Here is a 20,048-nt window from a genome sequence, read left to right as displayed (position 1 = left end):
TAAGTAATAATTTTGTGCTTGGTGCCAATTACTCAAAGGGAAATGTTATAAAATGTCTTAAAATATGGATAGATTGCAGTATGGAAATTATACACATTATTTTAATGTTGACTATAGGGAGTTTATTGAGAGCTGTCATAATTAACAAACGTCAGATAAACCTTGTCAAGATGTCTGATTCTAGTTTTAATGCTTTTTCACTATAAGTTCTTTATTTCTTAACGTATTCACTTCAAACTTTAAATATAAGTTTCTGGTCATCAACCACATCATATGTGACAAGGTTTACAACTTTAGCACACAAATTATCAGAATTACCTCCCTTGAACTTAGAATTTTCATGATAAAAAAAATGGGTTTTTTTTTTAAATACTTCTTTATTTCTTAATATATTTACTTCAAACTTAATATATTATGTTTCTTATTATCATTCAAATCATTTGTGAGAAGGTTCAATACTCTAGCAAGACTATTTCCAGAATTATGTCCCCCTTGAACTAGGATTGACTTCAAACTCCCACATCATAATAATATGACAAGGTTTATAAATCTAAAATTCATATTTCCAGAATTATCTCCTCATTAATCTTTGAATTGTTCTTATTCATTCTTTAACTTTTTTATTTCTTCAGGGATTTACTTCAAATTTAAATAAACATTCATTATCAACACCTACATTAAATATATAATTATATTTCTTTTTCTTTTTAATTTTTATGCCCCCGGGCATATAGTAATTGAACCGTCCGTCCATCTGTCCGTCCGTCTGTCTGTCCGTACAAGGTTAACCTAGATCGGCAAGTTTGATTTTTCTTAAGTTCTACCTGCACCAATGGCTTCTTAGTTTACACACTTACTAATCAATACAAAGTACATGATCTGGTCAAGTTACATAACTATGGCTTTCATATTTACCAAGTTATTGCCCTTTTCAGCACTTAGAAAATGAATAATGGTTAACCTAAAACGACAAGTTGGAAATATCTTAAGTTCTATCAATACTAATGGCTTCATAATTTCCACACTTACGTATCAATACAAAGTACATGATATTGCCAAGTTATATAACTGTGTCATCCATATTTCCCAGTTATTTCCCTTTTTTCACTTTGAAAATAGGGCCTTGTCTGGTTAACCTATTCTGGCAAGTTGGATTTATCGTAAATTTCTCTTAATTGCTTAATTTATTTAAAGATATCTTGCATATTTGGTAGGTGGATACCTTTTATGATCCTCTAATTTTTTGTGGAGTAAGTGGTCTCTAGGGTCAAGGTCACTGGTTTAGAAAATAAATTTAAACATTTTTGCTCATACAGCCTTTATTTTTTGGTTGAAGTCTTTCATGTTTAATACAAACATGCCAAGGGAGGTCCTCCTTCTTTGGGTATAGTAAGGTGTCATTGGGGTCAAGGTCAATGTCACCAATGTCAAGGTCACCAATGTTAAAAATAGATTTTTACATTTTTACAGGTGTATTAAACATATTCTATAGACAGATGTCATTTATAATTGATAGGAACATAAAATTTGATGGAGTTAGTGGTCAGTTGGGTCAAGGTCACCAGTGCTAAAAATAGATTTTTACACTTTTGCTCATACAGGCTTTATTTATTGACAGATATACATGTATTTCATATTTGGTAGGAAGATAACTAGCATGGTATTCTTCCTTTTGATTGGGGTAGGGATCAGTTGGTCAAGGTCACTTGTGCTAAAAATAGATTTTTACACTTTTGCCCATACAGGCTTTATTTATTGACAGGTGTATTTCATATTTGATAGGAAGATAACTTGCATGGTATTCTTCCTTTTGATTGAGTTAGGGATCAGTGTGTCAAGGTCACTAGTGCTAAAAATAGATTTTAACACTTTTGCCCATACAGCCTTTATTTATTGACAGATATATTTCATATTTGGTAGGAAGATAACTTGCATGCTATTCTTCCTTTGGATGGAGTTAGGGGTCAGTTGGGTCAAGGTCACAAGTGCTAAAAATAGATTTTTACACTTTTGCCCATACAGCCTTTATTTATTGACAGATTTATTTCATATTTGGTTGAAAGATAACTAACATGGTATTCTTCCTTTGGATGGAGTTAGGGGTCAGTTGGATCAAGGTCATCAATGCTCAAAATAGATTTTTATTTATTGACAGGTGTATTTCATATTTGGTAGGAAGATAACTTGCATGATATTCTATAGGTGTCAGGGGGTCAAGGTCAAGGGTGCCAAATATAGATTTCTTACATTTATATATACATGTATTTGATAAAGTTGAATATTCACAAGTCATAGCAATGACTTGGCAACTTATATATTTCACAATTACAAAATGCCATGACTCTGTCAAGCTATATAACTTGTGTTTACAATTTTTGGCAATGTTTCTGTCCATATAACTGAGTGAATGGGTAAACATTTTTTGAAATATTGCTACTGACAAGAATCGGAGCCGGGGGCATTTGTGTTTAACAAACACGTTCTTGTTCATCTTTGTTACTATACATGTTAATGGTATATTCGAAAATTGTTATTTTTTCATGTGTCCTTTGTGACTATAAATGGTATCTGTTGTATAAACATTATTTCCTTACTAGGCAGGGAAACGTAACACATTACTATGATACAGACAAACTAAGATTTAAGTTCATTCATGTTATTCATTCATTTAATGGCATAATTGAATGGCCAATGGCCCTTCAGAATGTTGCTGGGGTTCTAACCAGTAGGGGACTTATGGATTGCTTGCAATACTATAATAATTGCTTGTTTTTAAACTGTTACATGGTTCAAAAATTTGTTTTTTATCACCTTTATCATATTTGGTAGGATAAACAACACTAGCCTGTATCTCCATTTAATTTTTATTTAAGCATGAAATTTATTTGAAAATTGTTTTATTTTTTAAGTGTTTCTATTATCTGTAACCAGTGTAAAATATATAGAATATATTTTTATACTATTGATTTTGTTACATAAGTATAGTGCTGTAAAACTTTCAGGGCTTCGTTTCTATATACTGAGAGTAATGTATGTTTATATCATAATTGATTTTTTTTATTAGCTTGACTTTTTTTTTTTTTTGAAAAAAAAAGTACAGGTATTGTTACAGTCAGGTCGGCGTTCCCGTTGCCCTTGCGGTTGCCGTTGCCGTCCGCAAACTTATACCTGGATCATAACTTTTTTATTTCTTGGTGTATTGTCTTCATACTTGGCCACAACAACCCTTGGGACAAGACCTTTCAGTAGACCACACTAACATTGACCTTCATCCATAAATGACCTTGACCTTCAAGGTTAAAAGTCCAAATTTTGCTTGTTCATGCTGTTATTGGCTGTAACTTTGTTATTTTTGAATGGATTGTCTTCAAACTTGAACATAATAATCTTCAAGGATATCCCTTAAAAATAACCAGAATACCTTGACCTTCACTCATAAATGACCTTGACTTTGAAGGTCAAATTATTGAAATTTTCATTTTTTAGCTATTATTGGCTGTAACTTTGTTATTTATGAATGGATTGTCTTCAAACTTGAACATAGTAATCTTCAGGGATATCCCTTAAAAATAACCAGACAGACCTTGACCTTCACTCATAAATGACCTTGATTTTGAAGGTCAAATTATTGAAATATTCACTTTTTTGGCTATTATTGGCTGTAACTTTGTTATTTTTGAATGGATTGTCTTGATTGAAACTTGAACATAATAATCTTCAAGGATAACTGTTAAAAATAACCCGTCAGACCTTGACCTTCACTCATTAATGACATTGTCTTTGAAGGTCAAATTATTGAAATTTTCATTGTTTTGGATGTAACTGACTGTAACTTTGCTATTATTGAAGGGATCAACTTCATATTATAACAGAACATTCTTAAGGACCTTGTTGTTTATCAAACCCAAATTTGCTTGGGCTCTTAAATGACCTTGACCTTGAAGGTTAAATTAATGAATTTTCTCAGATTTGTGCATTAAATGACCATAATAATATATTTATTGGTGTGTGTGTGTGTGTGTGTGTATATATATATATATATATATAAATTTGGAGAAAATAAACGTTCATACAGTGCTAAAGTATAAATACCCAAGTACTTTCGGCGTATTATGCCTTCATCAGGGGTGTATTACATGCATAATGTGCACACAATCGAGCACAAAATCTCAATACGTGTGTACTGTATAGTATCAAAAATTGAACTGAAACACAGTCGCTAGAAAGGTGATAAAATTACATCGATTATGAATAGACCGTTATTGAATGGTCATTGTGTAGTACTTTACAAAAGAGAATATAGCCTGCGGTCAATATGGCATAAACTCGGTTAAATATATCGTTTAAAAGAAAAAAATATATATATTAACTAAAAAAAATAAAACTTCACATATAAGGGCGTTTTGTGTTTTTATTATGCCCCCATTTCGAAGAAAAGGGGGTATATTGCTTTGCACTTGTCGGTCCGTCGGTCTGTCGGTCCGTCGGTCCGTAGACCAAATGGTTTCCGAGTGATAACTAAAGAACCCTTAGGCCTAGGAACTTCAAACTTGGTATGGTGATTGGTCATGATCAGTAGATGACCCCTATTGATTTTGGGGTCAAGGGGTCAAAGGTCAAGGTCACATTGACCTTGTAAGCAAAAACAGTTTCCGATCAATAACTAAAGAACTTGAAGGCCTAGGAACTTCAAACTTGGTATGGTGATTGGTCATGATCAGTAGATGACCCCTATTGATTTTGGGGTCAAGGGGTCAAAGGTCAAGGTCACATTGACCTTGTAAGCAAAAACGGTTTCCGATCAATAACTAAAGAACTTCAAGGCCTAGGAACTTCAAACTTGGTATGGTGATTGGTCATGATCAGTAGATGACCCCTATTGATTTTGGGGTCAAGGGGTCAAAGGTCAAGGTCACATTGACCTTGTAAGCAAAAACGGTTTCCGATCAATAACTAAAGAACTTTAAGGCCTAGGAACTTCAAACTTGGTATGGTGATTGGTCATGATCAGTAGATGACCCCTATTGATTTTGGGGTCAAGGGGTCAAAGGTCAAGGTCACATTGACCTTGTAAGCAAAAACGGTTTCCGATCAATAACTAAAGAACTTTAAGGCCTAGGAACTTCAAACTTGATATGGTGATTGGTCATGATCAGTAGATGACCCCTATTGATTTTGGGGTCAAGGGGTCAAAGGTCAAGGTCACATTGACCTTGTAAGCAAAAACAGTTTCCGATCAATAACTAAAGAACTTTAAGGCCTAGGAACTTCAAACTTGGTATGGTGATTGGTCATGATCAGTAGATGACCCCTATTGATTTTAGGGTCAAGGGGTCAAAGGTCAAGGTCACATTGACCTTTTTGGTAAAAACGGTTTCTGATCAATAACATAAGAACCCTTAGGCCTAGGAACTTCAAACTTGGTATGGTGATTGGTTATGACCAGCAAATAGACCCCTATTGATTTTGGGGTCAAGGGGTCAAAGGTCAAGGTCACATTGACCTTGTAGGTAAAAAAACGGTTTCCGATCAATAACGAAAGAACCCTTAGGCTTAGGGACTTCAAACTTGATATGGTGATTGGTCATGATCAGTAGATGACCGCTATTGATTTTGGGGTCAAGGGGTCAAAGGTCAAGGTCACATTGACCTCTTAGGTAAAAACAGTTTCCGACCAATAACTAAAGAACCCTTAGGCCTAGGAACTTCAAACTTGGTATGGTGATTGGTTATGACCAGCAGATGACCCCTATTGATATTGGGGTTAAGGGGTCAAAGGGCAAGGTCACATTGACCTTGTAGGTAAAAAAGCTTTCCAAAAAATAACTTAAGAACCTTTAGGCCTAGGAACTTCAAACTTGGTATGGTGATTGGTCATGACCAGCAGATGACCTATTGATTTTGGGGTCAAGGGGTCAAAGGTCAAGGTCACATTGACCTTGTAGGTAAAAACATTTTCCGATCAATTTACTAAAAACGCTTAGGCCTAGGAACTTCAAACTTTGTATGATGATTGGTTATGACCAGCAGATGACCCCTATTGATTTTGGGTCAAGGGGTCAAAGGTCAAGGTCACATTGACCTTGTAAGTAAAAACGGTTTCTATCAATAACTTAAGAACGCTTAGGCCTAGGAACTTCAAACTTGGTATGGTGATTTGTCATGACCAGCAGATTACCCCTATTGATTTTGGGATCAAGGGGTCAAAGGTCAAGGTCACATTGACATTGTTAGTAAAAACGGTTTCTGATCAATAACTAAAGAACCCTTCGGCCTAGGAACTTCAAACTTGGCATGGTGATTGGTCATGAGCAGCAGATGACCCCTATTGATTTTGGGGTCAAAGGTCAAGGTCACATTGACCTTGTATGTTAAAAACGGTTTCTGATCAATTAACTAAAAACGCTTAGGCCTAGGAACTTCAAACTTTGTATGATGATTGGTTGTGACCAGCAGATGACCCCTATTGAGTTTTGGGTCAAGGGGTTAAAGGTAAAGGTCATGACCAGTAGATACTTGATAAACCTTATTAATTGTTTGATCACTGGGTCAGAAGTCATGCATAATAACCTTATCACATGACTAATTGGCTGCTGATAGGGGGCATACATGTTTTACAAACATATCTTGTTACTATAAGTATGATGTAAGAAAATGCAAGTTACAAACAGTATGATGTTATATTAAGTGGAAATTTACGATAAGGTGAAAGCCTGAGAGCTTCGTTTTTACTTTCACCTTATCGTAAATTTCCACTTAATATAACATCATACTGTTTGTAACTTGCATTTTCTTACATCATACTTATAGTAATAAAAACACAAAACGCCCTTATATGTGAAGTTTTATTTTTTTTAGTTAATATATATATTTTTTTCTTTTAAACGATATATTTAACCGAGTTTATGCCATATTGACCGCAGGCTATATTCTCTTTTGTAAAGTACTACACAATGACCATTCAATAACGGTCTATTCATAATCGATGTAATTTTATCACCTTTCTAGCGACTGTGTTTCAGTTCAATTTTTGATACTATACAGTACACACGTATTGAGATTTTGTGCTCGATTGTGTGCACATTATGCATGTAATACACCCCTGATGAAGGCATAATACGCCGAAAGTACTTGGGTATTTATACTTTAGCACTGTATGAACGTTTATTTTCTCCAAATTTATTGTTTTTTTCCACGTTCTTGTATCCTTCTTTGGATCCAGTGTTTTTGAAAGGTATTTTGTAGATGCAAATTTTTTTCACAAACCTATATATATATATATATATATCTATTTCTATCATCATCATCATCATCATCACCATCATCATCAACAACAACAACAACGTATATTGTGTGTTTCTATTTTTAGAATTGCGTGTTTCTATTTATAGAATTGCGTGTTACTATTTATAGAATTGCTTGTTACTATTTATAGAATTGCGTGTTTCTATTTATAGAATTGAGTGTTTCTATTTATAGAATTACGTCTTTCTATTTATTGAATTGCGTGTTTCTATTTATAGAATTGCGTGTTTCTTTTCATATATATATATATACAAAATAGATAAACAAAACTAATGTAGCAAGACAGACCAACTAAATTTATAAAAAGGAAACTTTAAGATATGTTCAAACCTTTCTATGTTTGCGTTTAGAAAAAGTAAAAAGTCGAGCGTTGCCCCCGCCCGGCGGTGGCTCTTGTTGTCTTTACTGTGACCAGCATTTTAGCTGAGCATACTAGCTGTTGTTATTATAATTCCCCGCCGAAAAGGCAGCAGGGGATATAAAAATAGTCTCCGTCCGTCAGTCTGTCCATATGTCCAACTATCCGTTCTTCCGCCGGAGCATATCTCAAAAGTACTTGAGGTATCAACTTGTAATTGAATAGGTGGAAAGATCTCGTTGAGGAGGAGTGCAGTGCACAAGAATGATAACTGTACCCTGCATAATTTTTCAGTTATTGCCCTTTGTTATTTTTTAAACTTAATTTTGTCCAGAGCATAACTCAAAAAGCATTTAAGATATCAGCATGAAACCTCATAGGTGGATAGATCTCACTCAGGAGATGTGCAGAGCATAAGAGAGATAACTCTACCCTTCATAATTTTTGAGTTATTGCCCTTTGTTTTTTTTCATACTTAATTTTTCACCTGAGTGAAGCATAACTCAAAAAAGTCTTTGAGCTGTCAACATGAAACTTCATAGGTGGATAGATCTTATTGACGAGGAATGCTGTGAGCAAGAATGATAACTGTACCCTTTATAATTTTTGACTTATTGCCCTTTGTTATTTTTCATACTTTTTGTCTGGAGCTCATCTTAATAGTGTTGGAAGTATCAATTTGAAAGTTCATAGGTGGATAGATCTCATTAAGGAGGAGTGCAGCACACAAGAATGATAACCTACCCTGCATTATTTTTGAGTTTTTGCCCTTTGTTATTTTCAGCCACCAGTATCCACATAGGTTTCAAATTTGTAAACACTTCAGTCATCAGTTTTCATTACCTGAAAGACCTCTTAAAATTGAATTATTCTGCTCTACTACATATACATTCCCCCAATGAACAAACACATTTGGCGGGGGGGATGGCCATGTTAACATATGGCTCTTGTTGTCCCCAGCCTTTTCGAAGAAAAAAAGGGGGATATAGAAATAGGCTCTGTCCGGACGTCTGTCCACGCATCCGTCACACTTTCGTGTCCTGTCCATAACTGTGTCATTTATCAAAGGAATCTGAAATAACTTGGCACAAATGTTTGTTATAATAAGACGATGTGTCATGCCCAACAACCAGACTCCTACCTCCATGGTCAAGGTACACATTGCCTATTTGAGGGTATATGTCGTGTCCAGTCCATAACTTTCTTATCTTTGAAGGGATTTTGTAAATACTTGCCACAATTGTTCTCAATAATGAGACGATGTGTCATGCACAACACCTGCATCCCTACCTCCAAGTTCAAGGTCACACTTAGAGGTCAAAAATTAACATAGTCTGTATAAGGGTATATTTTGTGTCCCGATCAAGAACTTCTTCGGGATTTTAAAATAACTAGGCACAAATGGTCACAATAAGAAGATGATATGTCAAGTACAACACCTGCACCCCTACCTCCAAGGTCACACTTAGAGGTCAAAGGTTAACAGTCTGTTATATGGTATATTTTGTGTCCTGTCCATAACTTCTTCATAGATCAAGGGATTTTGAAAATACTTGGCACAAATAGTCACAATGATAAGATGATATGTCATGCGTAACACCTGTGTCCCTACCTCCAAGGTCAAGGTCACACTTAGAGGTCAAAGATTTACATAGTCTGTTATAGGGTATATTTTGTGTCCGATCTATAACTTCTTCATAGTTCAAGGGATTTTGAAAATACTTGGCACAAATAGTTACAATAATAAGACGATATGTCATGCAATTAACACCTGCACCCCTACCTCCAAGGTCAAGGTCACACTTAGAGGTCAAAGCTTTACATGATAAATTTTTAAATTCCGTGTTTCAATTTATTTCTTTAATAAATTTATTGTTGCATTTGCAGATCTAGCATTGATCATAAGTTTGGACTGAAAGTCCTGAGATCCATACCTCAAAATAGCACAATTTTATGCTTCGTATAAAAATTCCCTGAAGCGGGGGACGTTGGTAACTCTGTTACAAATTCTTGTATATCTTGTTCATATTGATTTGATAAAAAGTAATAGTAATTTATTTCTTTGTCCACTGAACAAAGCTTATAAATATTATTTAAGCAGTTAAATTTGAAATGGCTACATTTCATTTTATAATGAAAATGATACTCTGAATTAATAATTGTTTTTGTTTTTCTTTATTGTAGGGATGGAGAGAAACATGGAAACATTAGTGAAGATACTACAAAATGGGGTTAAGACGGAATGTCCAGTCACTAGAAGCTGTCATACAGAATTACCAACAAAACAACAAAACAAGGGGCGTCCGTGGCCGAGTGGTTAAGGTCGTTGACTTCAACCCACTTGCCCCTCACCGCTGTGGGTTCGAATCCCGACAGGGACTTTGGATTCTTTCATGTGAGGAAGCTATCCAGCTAACTTACGGAACGTCGGTGGTTCTACTCAGGTGCCCGTTGGTGCCTGAAATAATGCACGGAATGGTACCTGAGGTCTTCCTCCACCAGTAAAGCTGGAACGTCGCGATATGATCTATACTGTGTTGATGTGACGTAAAACCCAAAACAAACAAACAAACAAAAACCAACAAAACAAAAAGAAATTGTTCTTGTGCCCTATAAAATACATGTATATAAGAAATTGATAGATTAACTTTGGAACACTTGATTATGATAAATCTGATAATGTGATATGATAAATTTATGATAATTATGAAATACAAGTAAAATTAATAAAAATAAAAATAAATTTATCCAGTAAGAAATAAGATAAAACAAAAGAGAAATATTTTTCAAAATTAAAAGTACAAGGTCTAGATACCAGTTTAAATTATATAGAACTTACAGAATTTATTTACACTATGTTAATTTTTGACCTCTAAGTGTGACCTTGAACTTGGGAGGTCAAAAATTAACATAGTCTGTTTAAGGGTATATTTTGTGTCCCGATCAAGAACTTCTTCAGGATTTTAAAATAACTAGGCACAAATGGTCACAATAAGAAGATGATATGTCAAGTACAACACCTGCACCCCTACCTCCAAGGTTAAGGTCACACTTAGAGGTCAAACATTAACAGTCTGTTATATGGTATATTTTGTGTCCTGTCCATAACTTCTTCATAGATCAAGGGATTTTGAAAATACTTGGCACAAATAGTCACAATGATATGATGATATGTCATGTGTAACACCTGTGTCCCTACCTCCAAGGTTAAGGTCACACTTAGAGGTCAAAGATTTACATAGTCTGTTATAGGGTATATTTTGTGTCCGATCTATAACTTCTTCATAGTTCAAGGGATTTTGAAAATACTTGGCACAAATAGTTACAATAATAAGACGATATGTCATGCATAACACCTGCACCCCTACCTCCAAGGTCAAGGTCACACTTAGAGGTCAAAGCTTTACATGATAAATTTTTAAATTCCGTGTTTCATTTTATTTCTTTAATAAATTTATTGTTGCATTTGCAGATCTAGCATTGATCATAAGTTTGGACTGAAAGTCCTGAGATCCATACCTCAATCTTTTGAAATAGCACAATTTTATGCTTCGTATAAAAATTCCCTGAGGCGGGGGACGTTGGTAATTCTGTTACAAATTCTTGTATATCTTGTTCATATTGATTTGATAAAAAGTCATAGTAATTTATTTCTTTGTCCACTGAACAAAGCTTATAAATATTATTTAAGCAGTTAAATTTGAAATGGCTACATTTCATTTTATAATGAAAATGATACTCTGAATTAATAATTGTTTTTGTTTTTCTTTATTGTAGGGATGGAGAGAAACATGAAAACATTAGTGAAGATACTACAAAATGAGGTTAAGACGGAATGTCCAGTCACTAGAAGCTGTCATACAGAATTACCAACAAAACAAGGGGCGTCCGTGGCCGAGTGGTTAAGGTCGTTGACTTCAACCCACTTGCCCCTCACAGCTGTGCCTGAAATAAGCAGGGACTTTGGATTCTTTCATGTGAGGAAGCTATCCAGCTAGCTTACGAAACGTCGTTGGTTCTACTCAGGTGCCCGTTCGTGCCTGAAATAATGCACGGAAGGGCACCTGAGGTCTTCCTCCACCAGTAAAGCTGGAACGTCGCGATATTGATGTGACGTAAAACCAAAAACAAACAAACAAAAACCAACAAAACAAAAAGAAATTGTTCTTGTGCCCTATAAATACATGTATATAAGAAATTGATAGATTAACTTTGGAACACTTGATTATGATAAATCTGATAATGTGATATGATAAATTTATGATAATTATGAAATACAAGTAAAATTAATAAAAATAAAAATAAATTTATCCAGTAAGAAATAAGATAAAACAAAAGAGAAATATTTTTCAAAATTAAAAGTACAAGGTCTAGTATCTGAAACCAGTTTAAATTATATAGAACTTAAAGAATTTATTTAATATACGCTGTTAATATACTTTTAATGTATTTGCTCAAATCATAAGTTTATGACGAACATTTTTAAAGGCCCATCAAGCCTAAAAAATGCTATCATTTTAATTATGCAAAAACTTATTACTTTTTGTGTTTTCAAACAGTTTCTAATTGGCCATATACCCAAGTCATTTTTTGCATTTTTACAATTACGGGCAGTACAGTTTTTAATGATTTAGTACTTTGCATAAGCAAGTCAAAATACCACTTTGTTTACATTTTGCTATCTTTATCACAAATTATTTTGCAGTCAACACTATTTTTTCATGTGATAAGCATCTCACATGCTTTAAATTCATTTTAACATCATTATAAAACACATGTTTGCCTATTGTATAAATAAAAAAAAACTCATTTTTATGCTCCCCGAAAAATTTCGGGGGAGCATATAGTCGGCGCCTTGTCCGTCCGTCCGTCTGTCCGTCCGTTTTTTTGTCCGGAGCATAACTTGAAAACCCTTGGAGATAATTTGTTTAAACTTCATACAGTGGTAGAGGGCATTGAGGGGGAGTGCAGTGTCAAAGAACCATAACTCTATTTTGCCCGGTTTTTGAATTATCTCCCCTTATAGAAAAATCTTGTCCGGAGCATAACTCTAAAACTATAAGAGATATCAACATGAAACTTTGTAGGTGAATAGATCTCAGTGGGTAGATGTGCAGTGCATAAGAACAATAACTCTTTTTGTCCTAATTTTGGAGTTATTGCCCTTTGTTAATTTCAACACTTTGAACTTTGTCCGGAACATAACTCTAAAACTATAAGAGATATCAAGATGAAACATTGTAGGTAGATAGATCTCATTGAGTAGAAGTGCAGTGCAAAAGAACCATAACTCTGTTAAGCCTCATTTTTGACTTATCTCCCCTTATAGAAAAATCTTGTCCGGGGCATAACTCTAAAACTATAAGAGATATCAACATGAAACTTTGTGTGTAGGTGAATAGATCTCAATGGGTAGATGTGCAGTGCATAAGAACAATAACTCTTTTTGTCCTAATTTTGGAGTTATTGCCCTTTGTTAATTTTAACACTGAACTTTGTCCAGAACATAACTCTAAAATTATAAGAGATATCAAGATGAAACATTGTAGGTAGATAGATCTCATTGAGTAGAAGTGCAGTGCAAAAAAAAACATAACTCTGTTAAGCCTCATTTTTGAATTATCTTCCCTTTTAGAAAAATCTTGTACTGGACATAGCTGTAAAACTATAAGAGATATCAACATGAAACTTTGTAGGTAGATGTATCTCAATGGGTAGATGTGCAGTGCATGAGAATCATAACTCTGCCTTGCCTAATTCTGGAGTAATTGCCATTTGTTTATTTTTACTTTTTGAAGTTGTCCGGAACATAACTCGGAAACCATAAGAGATATCAACAAGAAACTTTGTAAGTTGATAGATGACAGGGATTTCGAAGTGCAGTGCAAAGAACAGTCACTCTGCCTTTCCTAATTTTGGAATTATTGCACTTTGAACTTTTTCCAGGGACATAACTCAGAAAACTACAAGAGGTGTACTTTCCTGTGTCCAAAACCTATTCGGGGAGCATCACCCGGCTCAAACCGGGCTCTTGTTTTTAGACATTCTTTGCCTTTAAAACATGTTTAGATTTAAAATGTAAGGTAATTGAAATCTTGGTAAGACCATGTTCATGGAGGTTTTGGCAAAATCTATAATGTAAAATTGTCAATTTTAAATTAGTTTTTCTTCCCAACACTTGAGAGTTAAAGATAAATGAAATCTCAATAAAATCATGATTCATGGTGTTTTTGGCAAAATCTTTAATGTAAAATTGTCTAATTTGAATAATTAATCTGTATATGAAATAAATATTTCCCATCACTTGAGAGTAACTGTTCATGTTTATTAGCATTCAGCAAAACATTTGCCTCAAAAATTAGGACATTCATTTTAGATATACAGTTACAAAGTAAAGACGACATATGATAATAAAACAAACTTGCAAACAATATAATTTTAAATAATTATGCATGATCATTTGATATTTGAATTATTAAATGTATATCTAGGTACTGGTACAGCATTCAAAATAAATTAATTACAATAATTTAACGAAGCTATTCTATTCTTTAATGGCATAATTTTTTTAAAAATTTGTACAGATGGGCATGAGCGTTGGCTTAAAAAAATTTGGATTTTTAAAAGTCTATATACATTTTATAAAATGATACAAAATAATGATCATCTGCAATTAAATCTTTACAATAAATACATCAATCTTTGTGGAATAATATTTGATCTTTGAATTTTTTCAGAGCAATTTTATTGGCTTGTCTTTTTGGGTTTTCTGCTTTTTTTTAATCTTTTTTTTATTTCTGCCTTTATAAAAGTCATTTAACCTTCTGAGTTCTCACTGCATTTTCACTTGTTCTATAATAAATAACCTATATACATGTGTATTCTCAGTGCTAACAATATAACAATATTTAACTATCGGTTAAATGAATTTTATATTAGGCAATCCAAGCACAAAAAAATATTTAGAATAGACAAGCTTTAGAATTTTAGCTGAAAAAATTTCAAAAGCAAAAATAAAAATGGATAGAAAAAAAAACTAAGGAAGAATTAAAGGTTGTTTTACTAGTACTTAACATTATGAAAATTAATTAATATAATAAAATGTTTTACTAAATTTTTAAAAGCTGACTGTTCTTCCCTAAAACTAAAGGTTGTTTATTTTATTTCCTTTGTCATCTTGCAGTTACTCTCAATGTTCTTATATAAATGTAAAAAAAAATAGCTAGAATGTCATTACCTGATAACATTTAAAAATTCTTAAAATATCTCCTCTGTGTAGACTGTGCAGACCACGATTAGACGGTACTTGATGTTTTTACTGGTCTTGTCTTCCCAGGTATTATGGGTAAAATATGTTGCCACCAGCAGGCTAAGGGTAAAACATCTTCACTTTAGTGAAAATAAAAAATTAAATATATTTAATGCACATAAAGTCCCAGAAATAATCTTTTTTCCCTCTGTAAAAAGGGTAAATACGTGTTTTATAATATTGTAATAATAGATTTAGAACATGAAAGATGCTAATCATCTGAAGGAAATAGTGCTGAATGTGAAATAACTTGTAATAATGATAGCCAAATGTATACAAAGTAGTTTTTTTGACACCTATAAAAAGCACTGATTAATTTATACTAGTTGCCAAACTGGAAAAAAAAAACTGAAATAAAAACTGAAAGCATTACTGAGGCACAATGGGCCTTTAAGCTAAAAATATTTGAGGGTCACTCAAGTTTACTGACCTTGAATTTGTTATTTCAGGTCAATCCATGGGCAAATAATTTTTCCATGAGCTTTACAAATTTTAATTTTACTATTGGTGTATATTTTTCGTTTTATCCTCAGTCACAGAGTTTAAAAATGTTCATTTAAATGAATCGTCAAAGCTTTAAGAAAAGAAGATGAAAAATAACCGCTACCAATTATTAAGATATTGCAGAATCACTCTGCTACAAGAAAAGCAGAAAATGTAAAACCTTGCAAACTTCGATTAGTAATTATTTGCCCTTGAGATAAGCAAAAAGTTTAAATTAAAGGGCAGAGATGATGACGCCCTTTTTTTATTTGCTAAATTGTGTAAGAAAAGCATACAACTTGGTCAGATTGACTCATCCAGTACAGTTTTTAGCTCGACTTTTTTTTTTAAATAAAAAGTAGAGGTATTGTTATAGTCGCGGCGGCAAACGTGTACCTTGATCATAACTTTATTATTTCTTGGTGTATTGTCTTCATACTTGGCCACAACAACCCTTGGGACAAGACCTTTCAGTAGACCACACTAACCTTGACCTTCATCAATAAATGACCTTGACCTTCAAGGTTAAAAGTCCAGATTTTGCTTGTTCATGCTGTTATTGGCTGTAACTTTGTTATTTTTGAATGGATTGTCTTCAAACTTGAACATAATAATCTTCAAGGATATCCCTTAAAAATAACCAGTCAGACCTTGACCTTCACTCATAAATGACCTTGACTTTGAAGGTCAAATTATTGAAATTTTCATGTTTTTGGCTATTATTGGCTGTAACTTTGTTATTTTTAGCTCGACTATTCGATAAGAATAAGTAGAGCTATTGCAGTCACCTGAGCGTCGGCGTCCGCGTCGGCGTCGGCGTAACCACTTACGTAAGAGTTTTTGTAATAGTTCAAATATTTTCAAAGTCCATTGACATATGGCTTTGAAACTTTGCACACTTGTTCACCATCATGACCCCAACCTGTAGACAGGAGGAGGTAACTCTATCAAGCATTTTGACAGAATTATGCCCCTTTTTCGACTTAGAATTTACGTTAAAGTTTTTGTAATAGTTCAAATATTTTCAAAGTCCATAGACATATGGCTTTGAAATTTTGCACACTTGTTTACCATCATGACCCCAACCTGTAGACAGGAGGAGGTAACTCTATCAAGCATTTTGACAGAATTATGCCCCTTTTTCGACTTAGAATTTACGTTAAAGTTTTTGTAATAGTTCAAATATTTTCAAAGTCCATTGACATATGGCTTTGAAACTTTGCACACTTGTTCAACATCATGACCCCAACCTGTAAACAGGAGGAGGTAACTCTATCAAGCATTTTGATAGAATTATGCCCCTTTTTCGACTTAGAATTTACGTTAAAGATTTTGTAATAGTTCAAATATTTTCAAAGTCCATTGACATATGGCTTTGAAACTTTGCACACTTGTTCACCATCATGACCCCAACCTGTAAACAGGAGGAGGTAATTGTATCAAGCATTTTTTTTACTATCAAGCACTAAGAATAGTCGAGCGTTGCTGTCCTACCGACAGCTCTTGTTGAATGGATTGTCTTCAAACTTGAACATAATAATCTTCAAGGATAACCCTTAAAAATAACCCGAGAGACCTTGACCTTCACTCATAAATGACCTTGACTTTGAAGGTCAAATTATTGAAATTTTCATGTTTTTGGCTATTATTGGCTGTAACTTTGTTATTTTTGAATGGATTGTCTTCAAACTTGAACATAATAATCTTCAAGGATAACCCTTGACCTTCACTCATGAATGACCTTGACTTTGTTTTGGCTGTAACTGGCTGTTACTTTGCTATTTTTGAAGGGATCAACTTCATATTATAACAGAACATACTTAAAGACAAGACCTTGTTGTTTATCGTGACTTTACCACGTGACTCCACCACATGACTTCACAACGTGACTCCACCACGTGACTTCATTACGTGACTCCACCACGTGACACCACCATTTGACTACACCACATGACACCACCACGTGGCCACACCACGTGACTCCACCAAATGACTCCACCACGTGACTCCACAATGTGACTACACCACGTGACTCCACCACTGGACTCCACCACGTGACTTCACCACGTGACTCCACCACGTGACTCCGCTACGTAACTCCACCACGTGACTCTACCATGTGACTCCACAATGTGACACCACCATGTGACTTCGATTGTGTGTGTCTATTTATATATATATTAGTAAATTTATATATATAAAATATATAGACAAAACTAATGTGACAAAACAGAATGATTAATTTTATAAAAAAGGAAACGTTAATATTTTGTTCAAACATTTCTTTGTTTGCTTTTAGAGAAAGTAAAAAGTCGAGCGGTGGCTCTTGTTAAGGGCCTATAATTATTACACTATTGCATGCAGGGAATACTAGAAGTATAGGAAGATGTTCTATAGTCTGCTCTTGTTTTATAATATTATTCTTATGTGGAAACTATTGATAGAATAAAAAGACAGAAAATCTGCAGAAATGCAGAAAAGAAAGAAGTTATATATTCTTTGTCTTCTTCCCACCTTTGATCCAAGTTTAAGAAGGTTTGCAAACATGCATTCAACACCATATAAACATTTTTAAATATATTTTTCTCATGAATTAGTTCATTTGATCCATTAACAAAATTTGCAGGGAGTGCACTCGAACAGACCTTACTCCTCGCCCAAAGAGTTACGTCCCTTGGGACCACTGACGCCATTTTGCATTAAGCAGGGGAGTTTACTCTGACTTTTCCTCCGCACAAGAGTTACTTCCCTTTGGCACACTTCCCCTTAAGCACACTGCAATAAGCAGGGGAGTGATTTTTAACAGATCTTTTTCTTACCCACAAGAGTGACTTCCCTAAGGCCCACTTACGTCATTTTTTGCAAAGCAGGGGAGTGCACTCTAACAGACCTTATTCCTCCCCCAAAAGTTACTTCCCTTAGGACCACTGACGTTATTTTGCTATAAGCAGGGGAGTGTACTCTGACGGACCTTATTCCTCCCCCAAAAGTTACTTCCCTTAGGACCACTGACGCCATTTTGTTTTAAGCAGGGGAATGCACTCTAACAGACCGTCCTCCCAAAGAGTGAGACAAAACCATCAAAGTGGAACTGGCTATAAATTTGTTATTTATAAATGGATTAACTTCATTTTTAGACACAACACCATTTAGGTCAGGACCCTCATGTATATCAAATTGACCTTTGCCTTTAGGTTACACTTAGTCCAATATATTAGACGTTACAGGCTTGTTATAGTTTTTGTCGGTCAAACCTGACGTCTAATAGTTATTACTCAAAAACGCATAGCATCATAAAAAATTCAAAAAATGTCTATTGTCTATGTCTATTTATTCAAAAGCTTATCTTCTTTTCTTTCAATTTCATGCTCAATCATACACAAAAACTCTCAAACAATGTACTTATCAATTTAAAATAAAATATAAACATCAATCTATTTTTGTCTATCAGCCATACTGGTTAAGCAAGGTGCTTTACAGATTGATTCCAAATTTTTGAACGGAAAAATATATTCGAACACACTGACGGTGCATGGGCAATTATTTCGTTAAAAAATAGTCCGTTAGATTGTTCTGACTCAGTTAAACGCTTGCATTTGAATGAGCCAATCAGATTTCGCGCACTTTACGGCCGCCATTTGTTTATCGGCTGTAAAAGGAATTTAAATACATGAGAGGATTTAATCATGATTTTTCGGATGTGACAGTTTAATTATTTTGACAAAAGGTATTTATTTTTTAGTTTTGTTCATAAATAGGTCAAAAACTATGTAAATACACGCTGTCTTCATTGTTTTTCGTTCCGCCCGATTTTCTGGCGGAACATGCTATGGGGTTTTGAGCAATTTCGATATGACGTTGCTTTGCCCAGAAGCAAAATATCTCAAAGCGAAGGACTACTTAATTTTTACTGATTATCGCTTTAATTATTTTTATACTTGAAAATCGTGATTTTTTTATTATAAATAGTATGTCCACTGACATATGGCTTTGAAACTTTGCACACTTGTTCACCATCTTGACCACAACCTGTAGACAGGAGAAGGTAACTCTTTGAAGCATTTAGCAGAATAATGCCCGTTTTTCAACTTTTACAATTTACATTTAAGTTTGCATACCACCTCAGATATTTTCATATTCAATTGACATCTGGCTTTGAAACAAGTTGAAATTTAAACTCTTCTTTGAGAGCATGATAGGACTCTCTCCAAGGCCTATAACTGTAACATGGATTTAAAGAAAAATTTGCCCTTTTGTTAACTTAGAAAATTTTACATTGTCAAGGCTCTTTTACTATCAAGCACTAAGAATAGTCGAGCGTTGCTGTCCTACCGACATAGCATAGCGGAAAGGGGTTTATAGGAATGGCCTCCGTCTGTTAGTCCGTCCGTCCCTCATACTGTCCGTATGTTCGTCCGTAACACTTTCGTGTCCGCTCCAGAACTTTTAAACCGTTGAATTTTTTTTAAATAACTTGGCACTACATTATAGAGCACAATTATATAGTCTTGTAAAATTATGTCAAAGAAATTGAAACGACTCTTAATCAAGTTTTAAAGACACATCTAGTCATTTTAAATAAAAAAAAAAACA

At 34.2% G+C, this 20,048-nt stretch overlaps 1 protein-coding gene across 2 annotated transcripts in view; it reads left to right on the top strand.

Annotated features, from left to right (window-relative positions):
• LOC132740908 (phospholipid-transporting ATPase ABCA1-like) overlaps window positions 1-15,170 on the top strand; it is a 35,516-nt gene extending 20,346 nt beyond the window's left edge. Inside the window, exons 10-11 of one of the 2 annotated variants that reach the window (XM_060728967.1) lie at window positions 9,848-10,058; window positions 11,441-15,170. The gene's annotated coding sequence lies outside the window, so the exon portion shown is untranslated. Of the gene's footprint in view, window positions 1-9,847 lie in introns of both variants that reach the window. The other variant, XM_060728966.1, reaches the window with a different exon arrangement.
• Window positions 15,171-20,048: the final 4,878 nt, after the last annotated feature.

Source organism: Ruditapes philippinarum, unplaced genomic scaffold (assembly GCF_026571515.1).
Source record: "Ruditapes philippinarum isolate M1 unplaced genomic scaffold, ASM2657151v2 ctg1221_1_1_1_1, whole genome shotgun sequence".
NCBI lineage: Eukaryota > Metazoa > Mollusca > Bivalvia > Venerida > Veneridae > Ruditapes > Ruditapes philippinarum.
The sequence above is the reverse complement of the archived record's forward strand: the minus strand, read 5'-3'. Positions and strand labels throughout refer to the sequence as shown.